This window comes from Neopelma chrysocephalum, unplaced genomic scaffold, assembly GCF_003984885.1.
Source record: "Neopelma chrysocephalum unplaced genomic scaffold, ASM398488v2 Primary Assembly neopelma1_79, whole genome shotgun sequence".
Classification (NCBI taxonomy): domain Eukaryota; kingdom Metazoa; phylum Chordata; class Aves; order Passeriformes; family Pipridae; genus Neopelma; species Neopelma chrysocephalum.
Window position 1 is genome coordinate 5,147,908 of NW_020897740.1, and position 16,888 is coordinate 5,164,795.

Consider the following 16,888-nt stretch of genomic DNA (forward strand, 5'->3'; position numbering starts at 1 on the left):
CATTGATTTCCCTTATGCTTTAAGTTTCCTTGGAAATCTTTGCTATATTATTTTGGGAAGGGATTAAGTAGATGCTTTCAAAATTCTAAGGAATATGTGCTGTATGTAGTGGTTATATTGAACCAAAATGCACTGACTTCTCTGTTAAAGGTTGGACTTGATGATCTTGGAAGGTCTTTTCCAACTTTAATGATTCTATGATTCTATGACTTACTTCAACCCACGGCAGAAAAAAATTGGAATTGTAAAGACACACAGTTCTTAGCAGTGCTGTTGCTTTTTTAGCACATTGCTACCAGAGGAAACACTTGTCCAGGGTAGATCATTTTCATCCCTTGACTTCAACCTAATACAAAGAAATAGGTGGAATAATTTTTAGTTATTTATTAGTGCCACAGACATTAAATGTGTCACTACAGAAGAGAGCAAACCAAACTGAACAGATAAGAGCCTGCACGCGAGCAAAATGAGCTTCCCCCAAGTCTATAAAATCCATAACAGACTTTTGAGACTTAATAGTTAAGTTGATGGAGGACAGCCAAGACTACCAGTGCTGTGAATTAGGGAAAAGGTTGCAAGTACAGCTTGAGGTCTATGAAATTCATATGCAATTTGGAGGACAAAAGCAAAGGCTATGAAGAAAACTATGCTGCCAGCTAAACAGGCCCCTATTTAGTTCAAGTCTTAAGACAGCAGGTTGGTGCAGGTAGATAAAATCCCCTCTATCCCAGCCTAGAAAATAATGAGAAAAAACCCAATGCTACCTTGAACTTATTGGCCTTCTCTTGGTGGGTGAAAAAAAAATTCTGCCTGCCATTTTTCATAATTTCCATCCTCTTTCTGGCAAAACACCCCTTTTTTGCTTGTTCAACTAAACTTACCTTATAGCTCATTTGCTGAGGAGCACATGTTAAGAATCCCAGAGGACTACTGCTTGGTTTTTTAGGCTGAGCATGTAATATTTCTTTCCATTAATATTCCTTGGATGTACCTGTTTTGCTTCAGAAGCAGTGTCTATGTCAGTGAGCACTGCTAGGCTTAAGACCACAGTGGTTTCAACACGCACTGGTGATTTGACCCCCATAAAGAGTATTTCTTTAGGTGAAAAACTTTAGATGAAAAATCATTCTGAAGAGAAGCATTAAGATTTCACTGTGCTAAGTGGTGATTAGAGAGACTCAGGAGATGTAACAGTGACAGCACCTTCAATGCTCTGCACTGATTCCCTGGAGATCCTAGAAAAGGTAGGTGAACTCCTCCATCTGCCACTGCTATTGTTGCTGAAATAAGCAGCCAGAAGAGAGTGAAAAAAGAGGACAGTGAAAAGAGCCAGAAAAACAACATGGCCAGACCAGTGTGGGCAACCTGTACCTGCAGTGCTCACTCACAAGAGCCCCCCATTCCAATTAACAGGGGAATGCTTCAGCCTGCAGAACGGTCCATGATGTCTGGGGAAGCAACATGAGACAGCTTGGTTTTTGCAGAGCAGTCTGATATATTCCATATGGTACAGGAGCAGTTTTTTACTTCATCCCTCTTTATCTAGGCAGCCTTGGATGGAGAAACGCCGAAAGCGCGGAAACAGAAGGCAGAAGGAAAAGTCAGAAACCATCGTCTGGTTTCTGCAGAGGTTGAGCACTGTTTGGTTTGGCTTTCAGACGTGGCAATTTAGCAACAGGAAATGTCAGCTCATTAGAGCCATCGCATGGCATCGTCTGATGATAGCAGTCGTTCCCGCTGGCAGGGCTCCAGCCGTCACACTCCGTGGGGAAACGGCACGGTTTGATATCAATGTCTCGATTTCATTTTTAACACAGGACAGTTTAGTGGGCTAGTGGACTTGGCAGGCTGTTAACAGAATTAATTTGATTGCCTTGGCAGTGGTAGGAGGATGCATGAAGGAAACCTTCTGGCTCCGTTAGCAGCATTTAATACCAAATGATTATCATATACTATTGAACCGGTGCTCGGATGAAGCATGTGTGAGGGCTTGCAACAACTTTACCAAAAATAGTAAGTGCCATTTGAAGTTGGCAAACATGTGTGCTCGAGAGAAAACAAGCTTTCCAGTTAAAGCCAGTCAGAACTTCACCCTGCAGGCCTGTTACTTGTCATGTTCCTGGGCTGTGTCATTTTTCATCCATGCTCCGGCTGTGAAAGTACTGCTTTGTATTATCTGCCACTGAATTATATTAAAAGCCACAGCTGTCTGCTGTTGATGGAGACTGTTTCCACTGGAGGATGGATACCTGCAATAATGACAGCTGGATTTGCTGTTGGACAACTTGTAGTCTTGGCATTCAGCTTGTTATTTTGCCTGTAAATGCACTGGGGAGAGTATCGCACGTGGAGCTGTGTGTTTTATGTACGTAAACCTCTCATCTTTGGAATGAAAGAAAATGCCACTTGGCACATGACTCATTTCTATAAATATCCTTTCTTTAGGTACTTATAATGCAAAGGACAGTCAAGAAGAATCTATGTATCTGGTAGGATTTAGCTGGTCCCTCAGACCTCCAGTGGTCTTAGTCCAAGTGACTAATGGTAAAACAAACGTGAGCGTTTCTCATCCAAAGGACTGAAAGTGTTTTAAAAGCGTTCAGGAGAACCAGTTGCCTCTCCAAATTTAAAGCTGCAACTCAGTTTCCATGATCAGGCCAATATTGGCTCCAAATCCAAAATCAACACAAAATGGAATATCTATCTCAAAACTGGCACGAGACCCATGTCTGAGGAAGAAGTTTTCTGCTAGATTTGCGGTGAAGTGCAACAAAAGGCTCCTGATTTTGGACACTAAAATTGAGATGTTTCAGCCATCCAGAAAGCCCATTGTTCCTCTAGCTCCCTTCCTCTCGCTGTACGTCACACATACACACACACTTTCCCAATTTTGCCGCCTTGGAAAAGCCACCAGGTTGTCTGCAGAACTGGCACAGATTTGGTGTGAAAAGGGTCCAGGTGTATTTTATCCCTGGCACAGATATGCTCCAAGAGCACCAGAGCCTTCTGTTGGCTGAGAGGTGCTCTGGGTTCCCATTTCTGCTCAGTGTGGCTCTCAGCCTCCATTTTTATAAAGGCACTGAAAGGTGTTATCATCAAGACTGATAAACAGTTCCAATGAGACACATTTGTTTTGTAAAAGCCAAATTTTAATTCTTCATAGAGTGGCTTGGGATGGAAGAGACCTTAAAGTTCATAAAAGATCATCTGGTTCCAACCCCTTCTGACAAAAGAAGAGGAAGGTGTTTCTGAGAAACACTCCAACACTGCACTGTTTTGTTTTGGCAATATTCAAAGGGGAATTACTGTAGCAGCAGCAGCATCGTCATTACTATGTGTCTTTGATTCTCCTTGCTCCTTATTGCTTTCAATTGAAAAATGCTGGGCAGAGTGAGATTCTGCTTTTGCCTTGGCCATTCTGCAGCTTTCTGCTTCTGAAAAATCCCATTTCTCGCCATTCTATGGCTTTTCAAAACCTTAATAAAGAGAAAATGGGAAAAGGAAAGAAATGATAGAAACCTACTAGATTTTCTGTTACAGGTGATTGCAAAAAAAAAAAAAAAAAAGAAGAGAAAAAAGGAGAAAGGAAGGGGGGAAAAGGTTTAAAGCATCAATATTTATTTTCTGAAATTATCAATACAGAATTAAAATTAAAGCAGAAGGGTCTATGGCAAAGTCCAATTTTGCACTACAAAAAATAAAAACGTTGATCCCCTATAGAATCTGTTAACAACTTTGTTAAAGGCGTAGCAAAGACGAAACTCTGGAAGATAAATTTCAATGATTTTTTTCAATAATAATTCATTCTATCATTTCCTACCTTCTTTGATCTCCACTGAACCTGAACAGTTGCATTTACATTTCAGTGCTACGTATACTCACATTTCTTCCAACACACTGCGGTGTGTGCACATGTAGGTACATATGTCTGCATGCACATGGGAGCATGGAAAGCCCAGGAATTCCTCATGGAAAATATCACTAAGCTAATATTTTAATGGCAACTTCTGCAGAGTAAATAGATATTTTATACAGATAGATCAGCTCTCCTGGGACAACAGAGAAGACGATTCTTTATCCAAGCATTCCCAGGACCAATTTATGACTGCTGCAGCCCACTAACAGGTGGTTTGTCTGCATGAGATCATACAGCAGTGGCCATCCAAAAGTTTTCTGGTACCTCACACTCAATCAAAGTGATCTGCTTTTATAATTCACAACATGATTGAAGGAGCAGCAGTGTGACCAGCACTCTGTGGCACTGCTCACCTGCTCTTCCTTCTGCTGGGGTAGATGGGAAGGGAAAATAAATGGAAAACGAGAATATATGGATTTTAGCTGTGTGTGCCTTGCCAGCCACAAAGCAGCCACCATTCAGCTGCGATGGCCACTGTGCCCTCAGACAAACAGGGGAGAGTTCCCTGTTGGTGGAAAAGGAATGAGAAGGAAAATCTGATCTCTCCACCAGTGGTTTTTCGTGCTGTTTGTCAGTGGCTCTGAGAGAATGGGACCATGACCTGATCAAACAGCTGTGGCCCTGAATGCCTGGGGAGGAAGGAAGAAAGGAGGGATAACGGCTCCAGCAGCTGGAGCAAAAAGGGAGGGAGGGGGCATGGAAGGGCTGTGGGTTGCTCTGGCAGCTGCTCTGGGTGGCTGGGCACAGATTCCCCTGACGAGTTCAAACAGGGCACTGAAGCCTGTCCCAGATCTCAGCTCCCAGGGAGGGAGATGCAGCTGGCGTGGTCCTCATCATGGTGGCTTTGGGCTGGACATCTTCAGGTAGTATGGGATGGGAGAGAAAAGGGCTGGTAGGAAATAAATTGTACCCTCCAAAGAAGGTCAGCCAGAGGAGAGGGGTGGGCAGCGAGCTCAGATGAAGAAAAGCATCCCAGAAAGGGAGGAGGAATGCGTAAAACCTGAAAATGATGAATAGGTAAAACCTGAAAATTATCTGCTTTTTCTGCAGCTTAACGAAGACACAGAGAGAGTAACTGTGCACCAATAACTACAGTGAATAATTCCATTCCCATGATTCTGCTTAAAGAACTTGAGATCTCATTTAATTTTTATATATATATTCCATTTATTAATAAACAGCACTCTGGTTCCTGATGGAATTTCACAGTCAGATGTTTTCTTCTAAATATCTTTGGTAGGTAGAACTTGAATCTCTTAGGATGTACCTTAAAAAAAAGTAATGCTCAGAGCCTAACAAGCCTGCTAACCCAACGGTGACAATATTAACCACAAGCTGATGCTAAGACAGCTTGGGACCAAGTTACATCCAGTTTTAGAGCTTGCACCTGGCCTTGGTGATGCCTGGATTTCCTTTGTGGTTTTGCATTCATATTTTCCTTGGTTTCTTCGTGCTGCTTTCTCACACTCACATGAGAACCCCACACAACCAGGCGAGCTGTCTGACTAATCAGTGGTGTAAAGGAAACAATGACCATGAGCAAAGCTCTCTCAGCAGCATAAAGCGGGAAAAAAACTGGGGTGGGAGAATCTGAGTTGTAATCAAAGAAATTACAGTTAATGCAGTTAATGTAGAGAGGGGGAAATGTTCAGAAATATACAACTGGTTTAGGACCACCCTTTACACTCTTGTTTCATCTGCTGGCTCTGGTGTGACTCCCTGCATTTAAATTAAATTAGGTGTTTCAGAGAAACATTGGATTTAGTGAGATGGCTGCAGTGCATGGAGTGTTAAGACTTGCCCTCCACATCTTGAAATGGTGTAGACCAGAACTATATATAATTGTATACGTATTAACACTTTAGGTTTGATAGGAATTACTGGGTTTGCTTAATATTGAGATTCGACAAGTTATTTCAATACAAGGGAATTGATATCTTTCCCAATGTAACAGTAAGTTAAATATCCATCAATTGCAAAAACAAGCATGGAGTTTTTTTCTTCTTCTTGAGGCTGAAGTGCCTTAGGTTGCTTTGAAAGGAAACAAAAGTAAGAAACCAGAAGTTGCTGGGAACAGCTTTAGCCTGGTTGACCACCAAAAAAAAGATATATCCTACCTGAATATATGTACATCTTTGCTCTCCATCACCCTTTGAGGGAATCTAACGGTTTTGTGGAGGGGAGAATACTGAGCTGTGGAAATATCACAGGCAAGGAACTGTACAGGGTTTGTTGGAAAGTCCACATTCACTTGGAAGTAGCACATTTTTATTCTTTGGTGTTCTTAGAGGCGACTTGATATACTTGTAACTTGAGCTCTGGGCACTGTCAGTGTGAAAAGCAAACAGGGACGCAATGTTCCATGGCAGGTATTTTCAAATATATTCCAAAGGCGAGCAGTGCTGCAGGATATTTCCTAGGGAAATACAGGTCTTTCAGTGTGGCCATGATTGCCCTTATGGTGTAGCCTTGTGTCCAGCCTGGAGGAATCTTCTCAAGACAGTTACAGCCTGTTTATTCTTTGCAAGTTGAAGATGTGTAGAAAATCAGGGAATGCCCCAAGCTTGAGTACCTATAATCACTGTGACTTTATTAGCCAAAATCTTTGTTTTTATAGCCATCCTGATAACGTTAGAATTACACCTGGTGGGCATATCTGCCATTTAGCTGGAAGGCTCTAAAGAGGATTGCTGAGGCACTAGTAGGATTGATAGGGAATATTTATAGCCAGTAGAAAAATTCTGCCTGTTGAAAAGTTTGTTCCACCATTCCAATACATGATGCTTGCAATGTCATGACCCCCAGAGCACAGCACATAATTCTCTGAGAGAGTTTTAGGGGGTGCATCAAAGCCTCAGTGATATAATGAAACAAAATAAAGGGAGGGTTTTTCTCATTTCTATGTAGAATTTCTATTTCAAAGGGAACATACACTGGAACTAAGCTGAGGTGATCTCCGTTGGGCTGTCCAACATCTAATCGTGCCACGTAAGATGGTGTCATTTTTGGCAAACGACTTATTTTGGACATATATAATGGCAAACAGTGTTAAAATGCATTATCAGAGGTTATGTGACTCTGATGCCTGCTCAGCTGGTGCTACAAAAAAAATCTAGGAGCCGTTAGTTGGGGTGAGATAAGAAAGGGTTTAATTAACCAAGGCAATAGATGTTACACGACGCGCGCGCTGAGCTGTGCCCGGGATGTTACATTTATAACAATATCTGGCCAATCCCAAGTGTGTCCACCCTATAACTTTTGGCCTGGTCCACCCCCTGGCCCGCCTCCTGGAATTGGGTCGGGGGGCTTTTTGGGACCCCCTCTTCATCATTCTTCATCATCTTCGGGGTACAGAGAGCAGAGTCACCCAGTTCCTTGACTCTGTCCTGTGGTTTAGGCCAAGATACAAGCGTTCTCCAAACAAGACAGGCTTGCCTTGACAAGAGACAAAACATTTTCTACTGGATATGGGAATAGGGTTGATATGGGGGTATGGAATGGGGTGAGAGGATTAAGGAATGTATAAACTAAGGGGTACTACGGGGAGGAGGGAGAAAAGGGTTTGTTTCTAAAATCTACTTCTATTACCTATAAAACTTGTAAAGCTTACAAAATTAGAAAAATAAAAAACATTAGGGGGCTTAAGGCATCACTGTTTGGAAAACAGGACAACAGTGAGAGGTTTGAGGCAGCATGAGCATATACTTTCCAGGAGCATCTCTGAAACCACTGCTTCACCTCTCTGACACTGAACTGCAGTCTTTAATGGCCTGAGCGTAGCAATAATAGCAGCAGTAATAGCAACAACAACTATTACTGTTATTTTTGTTGTTATTGTTATTTATTATTATTCAAGGCAACTATAATAATGATTTTGCAGCTGATCTGTGTTTGTGTTTCCTTGTGTGGTGCTGACTGGAGGGGGCACACAGCTGGCGGGCCCTGCACGGTGGTGGCATCTTCCCGACATGCACCATTATTTCCAGATCAGCAGTTTTCTTTTGACCTGCCCTAAACTCTGGCCTATTCAGAGGAATAATGCCTGCAGGAGAGATACCTCCAGTATAGCTCTTAGTCCTTTTGTGAGGGGTTTCCCAGATCCATTTTTTTTGGTCTAGAAGTGTAGCACAGAGATTTGTGTGAGAGGGTTGATTAAATCCCAACTGTGCCATACAATCTCTGTCCCAAAAAGTCAGGACTGTTTCAGGTGGGCAGAGCAAGGCCTGCCCGAAGGACCAGCATCATCTTCAACAGCAATGTGGCATCATTCTTTTTGCCAAGTGTTAAAAAAGCACCGGGACTCACAGTTTCTCACAGCACGGGAATATTTAATGAGGAGGGAATTGCACTTGCCAATAGCACTCTTTTCCACATAGTGGCCTTAAAAGTTCATTACAAAGCACAAATATCACTGGTGTTGAGAGGCATCTCAAAGGCCACCACAGGGTGGGTTCTGCAGTACAGCATGCCTTGTGGCTTTGTCATCTTTCACACAAAATAGGGCTGAACTGAACCTAGAAAATCAGCTTTTCCCTTCTGAGGTTATTTAGGGTGATTTTGGAAGTCTCTTTTAAGACCTTTAACAGGCTTGTGAGGACAAATTATTGAATTGCTTTTTTAACTGCCACACAGCGAAGATTCTGGCCCTATAGAGACAGTTGGAAAGGGGAAAAAAGGTGGGTTTTTTCCTTTTTTTCTTTTTTTTTTTTAGAAAAACAGTTTTGCCCAAAAGCAAAATTTGCATTCCAGAGGCAATACTGCATTTTTCCAAGCTTACCTTCTCTCCCACTCTCAATGGCCCACCAGGAAATCCAAAAAGCTCCAGCAAGTCACAGGGCTTTGTGGAGCTGCTTCAGACACTCCTGGCTCCTTCTGGTGAGGGAAAGGCATTCTTATCCATAGAAGGGCCAATCCAGCCAGAAAATCGTGCCTGGAGGCCATGGCACCATGGGGATCTCTGGCTGCCCCTGAGGGAGCTGGATTACCACTGACAGTCAATATTTTTATGTTTTGTTGGCACTTTTCAGCCACAGTATTTTAATGACAACTCTAAGCTGGTTTTATATACAAAACTTCAAGTCAAGAAAATTTGTTTCCACAGCATTTGTTTTTAAAATAGGGAAAGAAATCTTTAAGCCCCATGCACTAAGGGTTTTCTCCACAGAGAGAAGATCATGTTGCAAAGCATCCAAAGGAATACAGCGTATTTCAAATGATCGTGTTCTGTTTATTGCCATTGAGACCTCTCTGGTTCCCCAGCTGTCACAGACTAATATTGCTGTGGTATTACAGTTTCATACTGGTGAGTTTGTGGACAGCTTTCAAGCTGATGGCTGTGTGAGACACATTCCCAAGCTCTGCATTTGGACTGCCATTGGCATCAGCCTCAAAGGTTGGATGAACGGGACAGGCTGGCAATTTACTTTATCAACACTAGGAATAAACCAGGATGTTCCCCCAACAAAAACGTAATTTATTCTTTTTCAAGAAAGACACATTACCAAATTTTCAGTTGCTGTGGATCATCTGGTGAAAAAAATAATCCGAGAGCCCACAAAACCAGGTTCTACTCATGAGTCATTCTGTAACCTGAGGTAAGTTACTTATCACCACCTCCTTGCCTCCAACTTCCCAGACAAACTGAAGAAAAATCAAAGAAAATCAATATCCTTCCCCACCCTTCCCTTTAAAATATTCAGGCAAAAGGTGTTAGGCAAGTGAAAACCGTCCCACATCTGGAAATATTTCCATTGCTGATTTACAGAGGAAAACAACAATTTGACCCCATCACTTTGAAGAAAGGTAGAGAAGCAGTGCTGCTTGAACTAAAAAGGGATTTGGTTTATTTTGTTAATTGCAGTCCTTTTGAAAAATGATACTTAGCCTGCCAGTGAGGTGCTAATTAATGTGAGGATGTGGTGCACCATATAATGAAGACTGCTAGTGAGGAATGTGAATGAAGTAGAGATTGTTCCTGAGGTGTTGATGGGTAAACAAGATTGCTGCAGAGGTGGGCCACAGCTAAGCTTGACTTTGCATTTTTTGCAAGCTGTTGCCTTGCTCCTTGTGTTCATTTGTAGACATTTTCCATGGTGGGAAACTGAGGAAGAGGAAAATCCTTCCCTTGGAGCCACCACTCTGAGTTTTCAGGCACAGCAGTCTTTAGGATGGGGCAAAGCTCAGAGCAGCAGCATTAAAAAAATCACTATGTAATGAACCATCAGCATTTTAAAAACATAATTAAGATTCTGTTCCTCACACCCTAATTTTATCTGAAACTCTGCCTGCTTGTCTGATTGTACATGAGAGTGTGTAACTGTGGCCTCCACATTGACAAAAACCTTTACACTCAGTTTAGAATCAACAGCATTTTGGTTTTGCATCTTAAATCTCTTCAGTTTTCCTCTTGACCATTTTTGCTGTTCAGACAGAAACATGCTGTAAAACACCCCATTCATGGAGAAAAAAAAATAATTTTTCTGGTCCACAATTATTTAGGAAGGTTTTCTTGGTCTATCACACAGGGCTTTGCACTTAAGACTTTTCCCATGCAGACACATGGAGGAGCAGTTTGCTGCCATATATTGGTATTATTGATAATAGGGTGGTACTATGGTTCACCCCTGCCAATGACTGTCTTTTGCAGCCATTGTTAGCTTACAATCAAATGTGAAAACATGCTAGTGATGCACTTAAGAAATCTTCCTGAAATAATAAGCATCCCATGTCCCCAAATTGTGTTATGTTTGATATGACCATTTAAACAACTGTCTGAAGTATAATCCTCACAGACTGGAAAGGGTGAATTTAGGCAAGCAGAGTATGCAACCAACCGTGACTTAGTTGCAGACAAGTGCAGCCATATCCTTTTGGGAAATTCATGCTCAGTAAGGTATTTTTCTCCATTTTGTTTTGAATTATACAAGAGGACAAGCCCCAAGTAGTGTCCAGTCTGTGGCTGGTCCTAGTATAAGATATGGCTCTTCAGCAAGTGTATTTTATTCAGATATTGGAAATAAAATCCTCCAGCTGTGAGGAGGAGGCTATCACAAGCTACCTGAATAGTATCAAGTATTTCATGAACCCTTCCTAATGGATGAGCTCAGACACACCAACCCCCCAGCAGATGTGTTCACTTCTTTAGAAGGCAGACAAATAGGACTATGAGCAACGAAGGAGGAATATCCACTCTGCTAGAAGAAAAATAGGAAAAAGATATATTGAAGTATCTGGGAGTGCTTACACTCGTTACTCAGAGTCAGAGGAAGGAGCTGAGGGTCAAAGGAAGGACATCGAGTCCAATCAAGGGTGTGTGTAGGCAACTTTTGGTTGTCAGCTGGCCAACGTTAGTGTCACCCTGCTGTCAGCACTGCTCTTCCACCCCGGGGAGAGGTGTCCAGTGGAGCACAGCTGGGTGAGGAACATTCCAGTGCCTCAGCAAACAGCAATGCTCCTGGCAGCTGCCGGCACTGGGAGAGGCAGAGCAGCTTCCATGCAGGTGCATTACAGCCACCAGCTGCCGTGGTGACACCCTGTGTCCTCGTGTGGAACACCTGGCTGAGAATAAGGAGCTGGAACTGGCCACTCTAACACCATTTTGGGCTTCCTGAGTAGATTTTAGAGTACACGGTGGCCACAGGTTTTCCCAGCCTAGAGGAGATGCTTTTCCAGCCAGTGTGATATACCAGCAGATGAGGAAAAAGGGAGAGGATTGACCAAGTCTCTCATGAAAAGAATATTTTACCTGGAAAAATGCAGTTTTGAAAAATGCATTGTTGTACTGTGACCAAAATGCTTTCTCTGATGAAACGTTGTGGTTTCTCCTTTGGAAGAAATTAAAGGAAGGATATAATTTTGACATACAGAGGTGTTGTACAATGGATTGTATCGTCTAAAGGTTGCTTTTTTCCTTTCTAGAAATATTTCTGAATTCTTGTGCCATTGCATTTTTAACTCCCTGTTCCAAAGGGAGAATAACTTTGTAATATTAAAAAAATAAAATAATCATGCTGGATAGCAATTCTATTTACTGATTTCTCTATACCCCTATATATAATATTTCTATAACCCTGCTGGCTATAAGTTTCATAAGTTAATAATTTTTTCAACTGCACCATTTATATGGTGTGGAGATTTGCTCATTGGCAGTCCGAATACTCCAGGCTTGCCATATATTTCATGTGGAAAAGCAGAACTTTCCCAGATGTGGAATCGCAGAATTTTGTGATTTTTTTTTAATTTACCTTGATAGGGCCAAAGCGAAATCTTATTGATTGTAGACAACTGTGAAACCATTTGATCAGCATTGAGCAGAGTACAGAACTATTTTTTTTTCAGTCTTCAAAAGATCATTGTTATTTTAAAAAATTAGCAAGACTTTTTTAAAGAGACCTTGGGTAAGAGCTCCTTTTGTTTCCAAAGATTGTCTCCACTTCTCACACACATTCAACCCACTTCTGGATATATATTTAAGGCAGAGAGAGCTCCAGGCTGTTTGTACAATGAAATTGGTAGGAGACAATCTTTCATTCGGTCACACAATTGTGCCCTTAGAATATAAGCTATGAACACAACTAGTGTGATAATTAAATTATTTGAAAAGGTTCCTAATAAAATAAACAGTTCCACATCATCTTGGTAATAAGAGTAATCTTACTTTCAGAAAGTGCACTTTATCTTGAAGACTTCCAGAGCCCCCAGTGCTGGCAGCACTTTGCACATGTCCAACCATACACCAGAGCCTGGTGAAAGGCGTGGCTTCCCCACAGGGAGGACAGCCAGAGTGCCATGCACTGCAACCTGCTTGGGAAGGGCAACCAAAAGCTGATTTTGGCATAGGAAAAGCATGACTGTGATTATACATGGAACAGGTTGCCCAGAGAAGCTGTGGATGAAAGACTTCATCCAGATGCAAAGCCCTGAATGCTGATCAACCAACACATTGACTACACATCACCTCTCCAGTGGCTCTGGGTGTAACAGCAGGGGATTTCTGAAAAACAGCACTGATAATCACAGAATCAGAGAATGGCTTGGATTGGAAGGGACCTTAAAGATGACCTCATTCCACACCCCCTGCCATGAGCAGGGACACCTTCCAGCAGATCAGGTTGCTCCAAGCCCCATCCAACCTGGCTGTGAGCACGTCCAGGGATGGAGCATCCACAGCTTCTCTGGGCAACCTGTTCCAATGTCTCACTACCCTCACAGTGAAGATTTCCAGAAAGTTCCCAGAAACAGTTCTGGTAAAAGACACCACACTGTTCTTGCTCCTTCAGTCTGGTGTTTTTCTGGATCTCCCTCACCCCAGATATGCACACAAAGCCACATTTCCACTGGTGTGAGGGTTTTTTTGTTCTCTTACAGAGAACAAATCATTTCTGCCTGTTGCATCCATAGTACTGTGGGTGAAGATGAGCACAGCAATGTAACTGAGAGTCTCCTCATTATCCTGCTGTAACTGTATCTCAGAGGTAGACAATTGCCCTAGGCTTAGATTTTCTCAAAATTTATGTGTATCAAAAGGGATCTTGTACAGGCAAAAAGCACCAAGTTGATTTTTCCAAGAGCAGCTTGCCATTTTAAGCAGTTGTTGGCTTAATAAGTGAAATAGCTCAGGGCTGTGTGCATGCCATAATGATTGCATTCTGTAAGAAAAGACCGTGCCTATGGGTCTCAAAGTTTCAGAGCCAAGACTAGTCATATTTGTGGTTTTTAAGTCGCAACCCCAAGCTATTCTCACCACTGCAGATAAGGGATAGCTGATCATAAGAATAACACTGATTTTAAAATAACTAACCACAGCAAAACTAAAATGACCTAGTCAAGCAATACAAAGGGTGTATGACTGACAAGATAGCTGTTCTTTGAAATGTACTGTAGGCAGTAAATAGCATCTTATGCCCATAAGCTATTTTCTATCTTAAAGCCAAGAATAATGATCTGGCATCTGTCCTTCCTGAGTGAGGATTCAGTTCTGAAGGCTGTGGTAGCTCCCTCCCAAGTGCCTCTGGAAATGATAGCAGGGGTGTGCTCATTGTAATTATACCATGGGGTGCTTCTCTTCTTTTATTCCAAAAGGGTTTCTCTCTAATGTAAACAGCTGGGCAGGGTGGAAATGGAAAGTTTCACCTCTTACACTTGTGCTTAGGAGGATTTAACTCACATTTGCATTTCCTTGGGGTGGGCAGCCAGACAAGGAAACGCAGTATCAGCAGGGCCAATTCCTGATTTATCTTTGTCCCCATCAAAAATTCAAGTGGCAACTAAGATTTTGTTGAACTGTAATCTAGATAACTTTACCTAATTCCACAGAATTCAAACAGCTGCCAAGCTTTTCTGTACAGCCCCTTTCTGGCCAAGGAACACATGGGCTGAGTACAGCGTGGATGCACAGGATCAGATTGTAGGCCTGCTAGTTACACATTCCCTGCATTGTGGTCTAGGCTTGGTCTACGTGCACTGGGACATAAAATACTGGGGCTCTGCATCATGCCTCGGCTCTGCCATGTTTGCTTTCTCTTTGAAAGGGGTTTTCCTTCTCTTAGTATCTCATTAGGGCTGTGGAAGAGCAGAAAATGTAAATTGGAGGCCATTTCTGTTCCTATTTCTACCCAAGTAGCTGCAGCGCACTGTTATCACTGCCTTACAATCACTGCAATGTTTCCATTTGGTGCCCTGTTTGTGGCATATTGCAAACCCAATCACATAGGGGTGCATAGGGGTGCAAATTCCTAAATTCCACGACCCTGATACCCAGTAGGGAAGAGTCCATGTTGCCAAGTCTGCAGCAGCAGCAGCAGCAGGGTTTGCCTGTAGCACTTTGGCAGCCCACCCCAGCACGTGAACTGCTCATCAACCATTCTCATCTCACAGGAGCAACAGGAATCAAGAAATGCTAATAAACCACCAAATTTTTGCCTTTCCTTCCCTCTCCCCCCCTCATTATAGGCTGGAATGCAATCTGATGAACAGAGAGCTCTTGGAACATGTCAGATGGCTTTGAGGAAAGCAAAATGCTCCCTCTTTCGGGACTGGTATGTTTTCTGATGTTGTCGTGGAGTTTTTTGTTGTTTTTCTTTCTTTTTTTTTTTAAGTGAAAAGGAGAATTGTAACTTCCTTTACACCAGTACATTAGCATAATACGTTCCTGCCTTCAGGTACTGTATGTCATTGTTATGAGTACATTTTGACATCTCTCACACTTCCAGCACTCCAAAGATCCATGACAGAGCTGAATGAAAACTTTTTTTTTGACTTGGCAGGAGCAGTAAGAACACATAAAACCTGCCAGCTGTCAAGGATGTAAATGGTGATTTTGTTTCACTTTTTTAATGAATTAAAGCGGGATTGAAATCTGTCCAAAGACAGCATGTTGGGCCTTGCAAGGAAAGAAAAAAAATGAAAGGGAGGGATTTCTTTTTTTTCCTCTTTTGGCACCTCTGCTTGGGGAGTATTTATTCTTGCTAGCACAGTATAGGACAGAGCTACTCTCCTGGAAGAGCCTTGGCTGTCAGACATGAGACATCTTATAGGGACTGGTTTCAAGAAAGGACATAAAAATACAAATTTTTGCCTTATTTCAAGCCAGGAAACTGAAAAATATTGCACCCATCACTGCTTTGGAGAAGGGTGGCAGCAAACAACTGGCAGAAGTCATTTTATGTGTCATTTACACTGTAGACACATTGAAGCCAAACTAAAATCTGATGGATTTTTCTTATAAATCACGTTTCTTCCTGACATCTAACTGATGACACTTTTGGGAGGGGGGAAGAGGAGGGAGGACAAGTGTATATTTTACTTATGAGGCTGGACTTTGAAGCATTGTGTACCTCTGAGGGACTGTATTTGGTCCCTCTGGTTTCATGGTCTCAAAGTCCAAAAGCAATTTGTGTTGGAGCTTCTGGGAGATGTCCTGAGTATGTCCTGACCCTGGACCTGTGTGAAAAAACATTGTGGTTCTGACCTCATCAGCATTGCATATTCTTAAAGTACTTTTCTTGCTATTGAAAATTAGTTTTAAAGCTTGGATGGGTAAAAAATGACTGTTTCAGAATTTGCCTGCAGTTTAGTTCTCATTTCCTTTCTTAGTTTCTTGAATTTTACACTTCAAACATCTTTGACCATTGTCCATGATTGATTCAGACTGTTTTGCCTCTGTTTGCAACACTACACTCTCATATATCTATTTATTTCATTACTCAAATTGCACATGTACATTACTCAAATCGCACATCTACTCCTCTGCTGGAGCCTTACTCTGTATCTCATGTACCTAAGCACAGTGTGACCCCCTCTCTATACATGTGTGTACATGTATTCCTCTTCAGGGATGAAAATATGGTAAAGAATTTGCCAGGTTCTTTGCTTTTTATGCCATAATTTCTGCTTAAGATTTTCAAGTGATGTCCTGTTTAAGAACTAGCCAAATTCAGATCATATTTTCCAAGCTGTGAGGGGGTTATCAGTTACGAAGGCTATCTCAGCACCTTAAAAACTGAACTGCAGAGGTCTTAAATAGCAGAGAGAAATGAAGTTTGTTCTTTTGGAAAATGTAGCACCTCTCATGAAAACAAGTTCATATTGACTGATGTTCCTGGACCAAAGACCCTCCTGGAAGCTCAGCTCAGCTTCAGCTTGGGTCAAGCCCAGTGCAAGCACATCTCCAATAAAGTGTCCTGTGTGCAGTGGAAAAGAGGTTCCATGTGCCTGGCAAGAGGTGCATGGAGCACATTAGCTCTTGCAGGGATTTACAAACAGGCTTCAACGTTGTGAACAGACCCATTAATTCAGTGTGACTTCTCAGGCAAGCCAAGCCCACTCAAGCCAGATGATTTAGACAAAATAACAGTGAAGAAATTTGTTCAGACAAAACAAAAGTTGAACGCTAACTTCTTCCAAAAACTCAAGATGAACCTGAATTTCTGAAAAAAAAAATGTGTAACTCCCTTTTCCTCCCCTCGCCTCTCC

General features: G+C 42.1%; 1 long non-coding RNA gene across 2 annotated transcripts in view; it reads right to left on the reverse strand.

Moving 5' to 3' along the window:
• Positions 1-265: 265 nt before the first annotated feature.
• The window catches only part of LOC113970762, a 76,586-nt gene continuing 59,963 nt past the window's right edge, over positions 266-16,888 (reverse strand). Inside the window, exons 3-7 of one of the 2 annotated variants that reach the window (XR_003535321.1) lie at positions 15,751-15,856; positions 11,029-11,109; positions 8,694-8,788; positions 6,034-6,497; positions 266-346 (exon numbers count right to left, since the gene is read on the reverse strand). This is a non-coding gene — a long non-coding RNA (uncharacterized LOC113970762). The remainder of the gene's footprint in view (positions 347-6,033; positions 6,498-8,693; positions 8,789-11,028; positions 11,110-15,750; positions 15,857-16,888) is intronic. The other variant, XR_003535320.1, reaches the window with a different exon arrangement.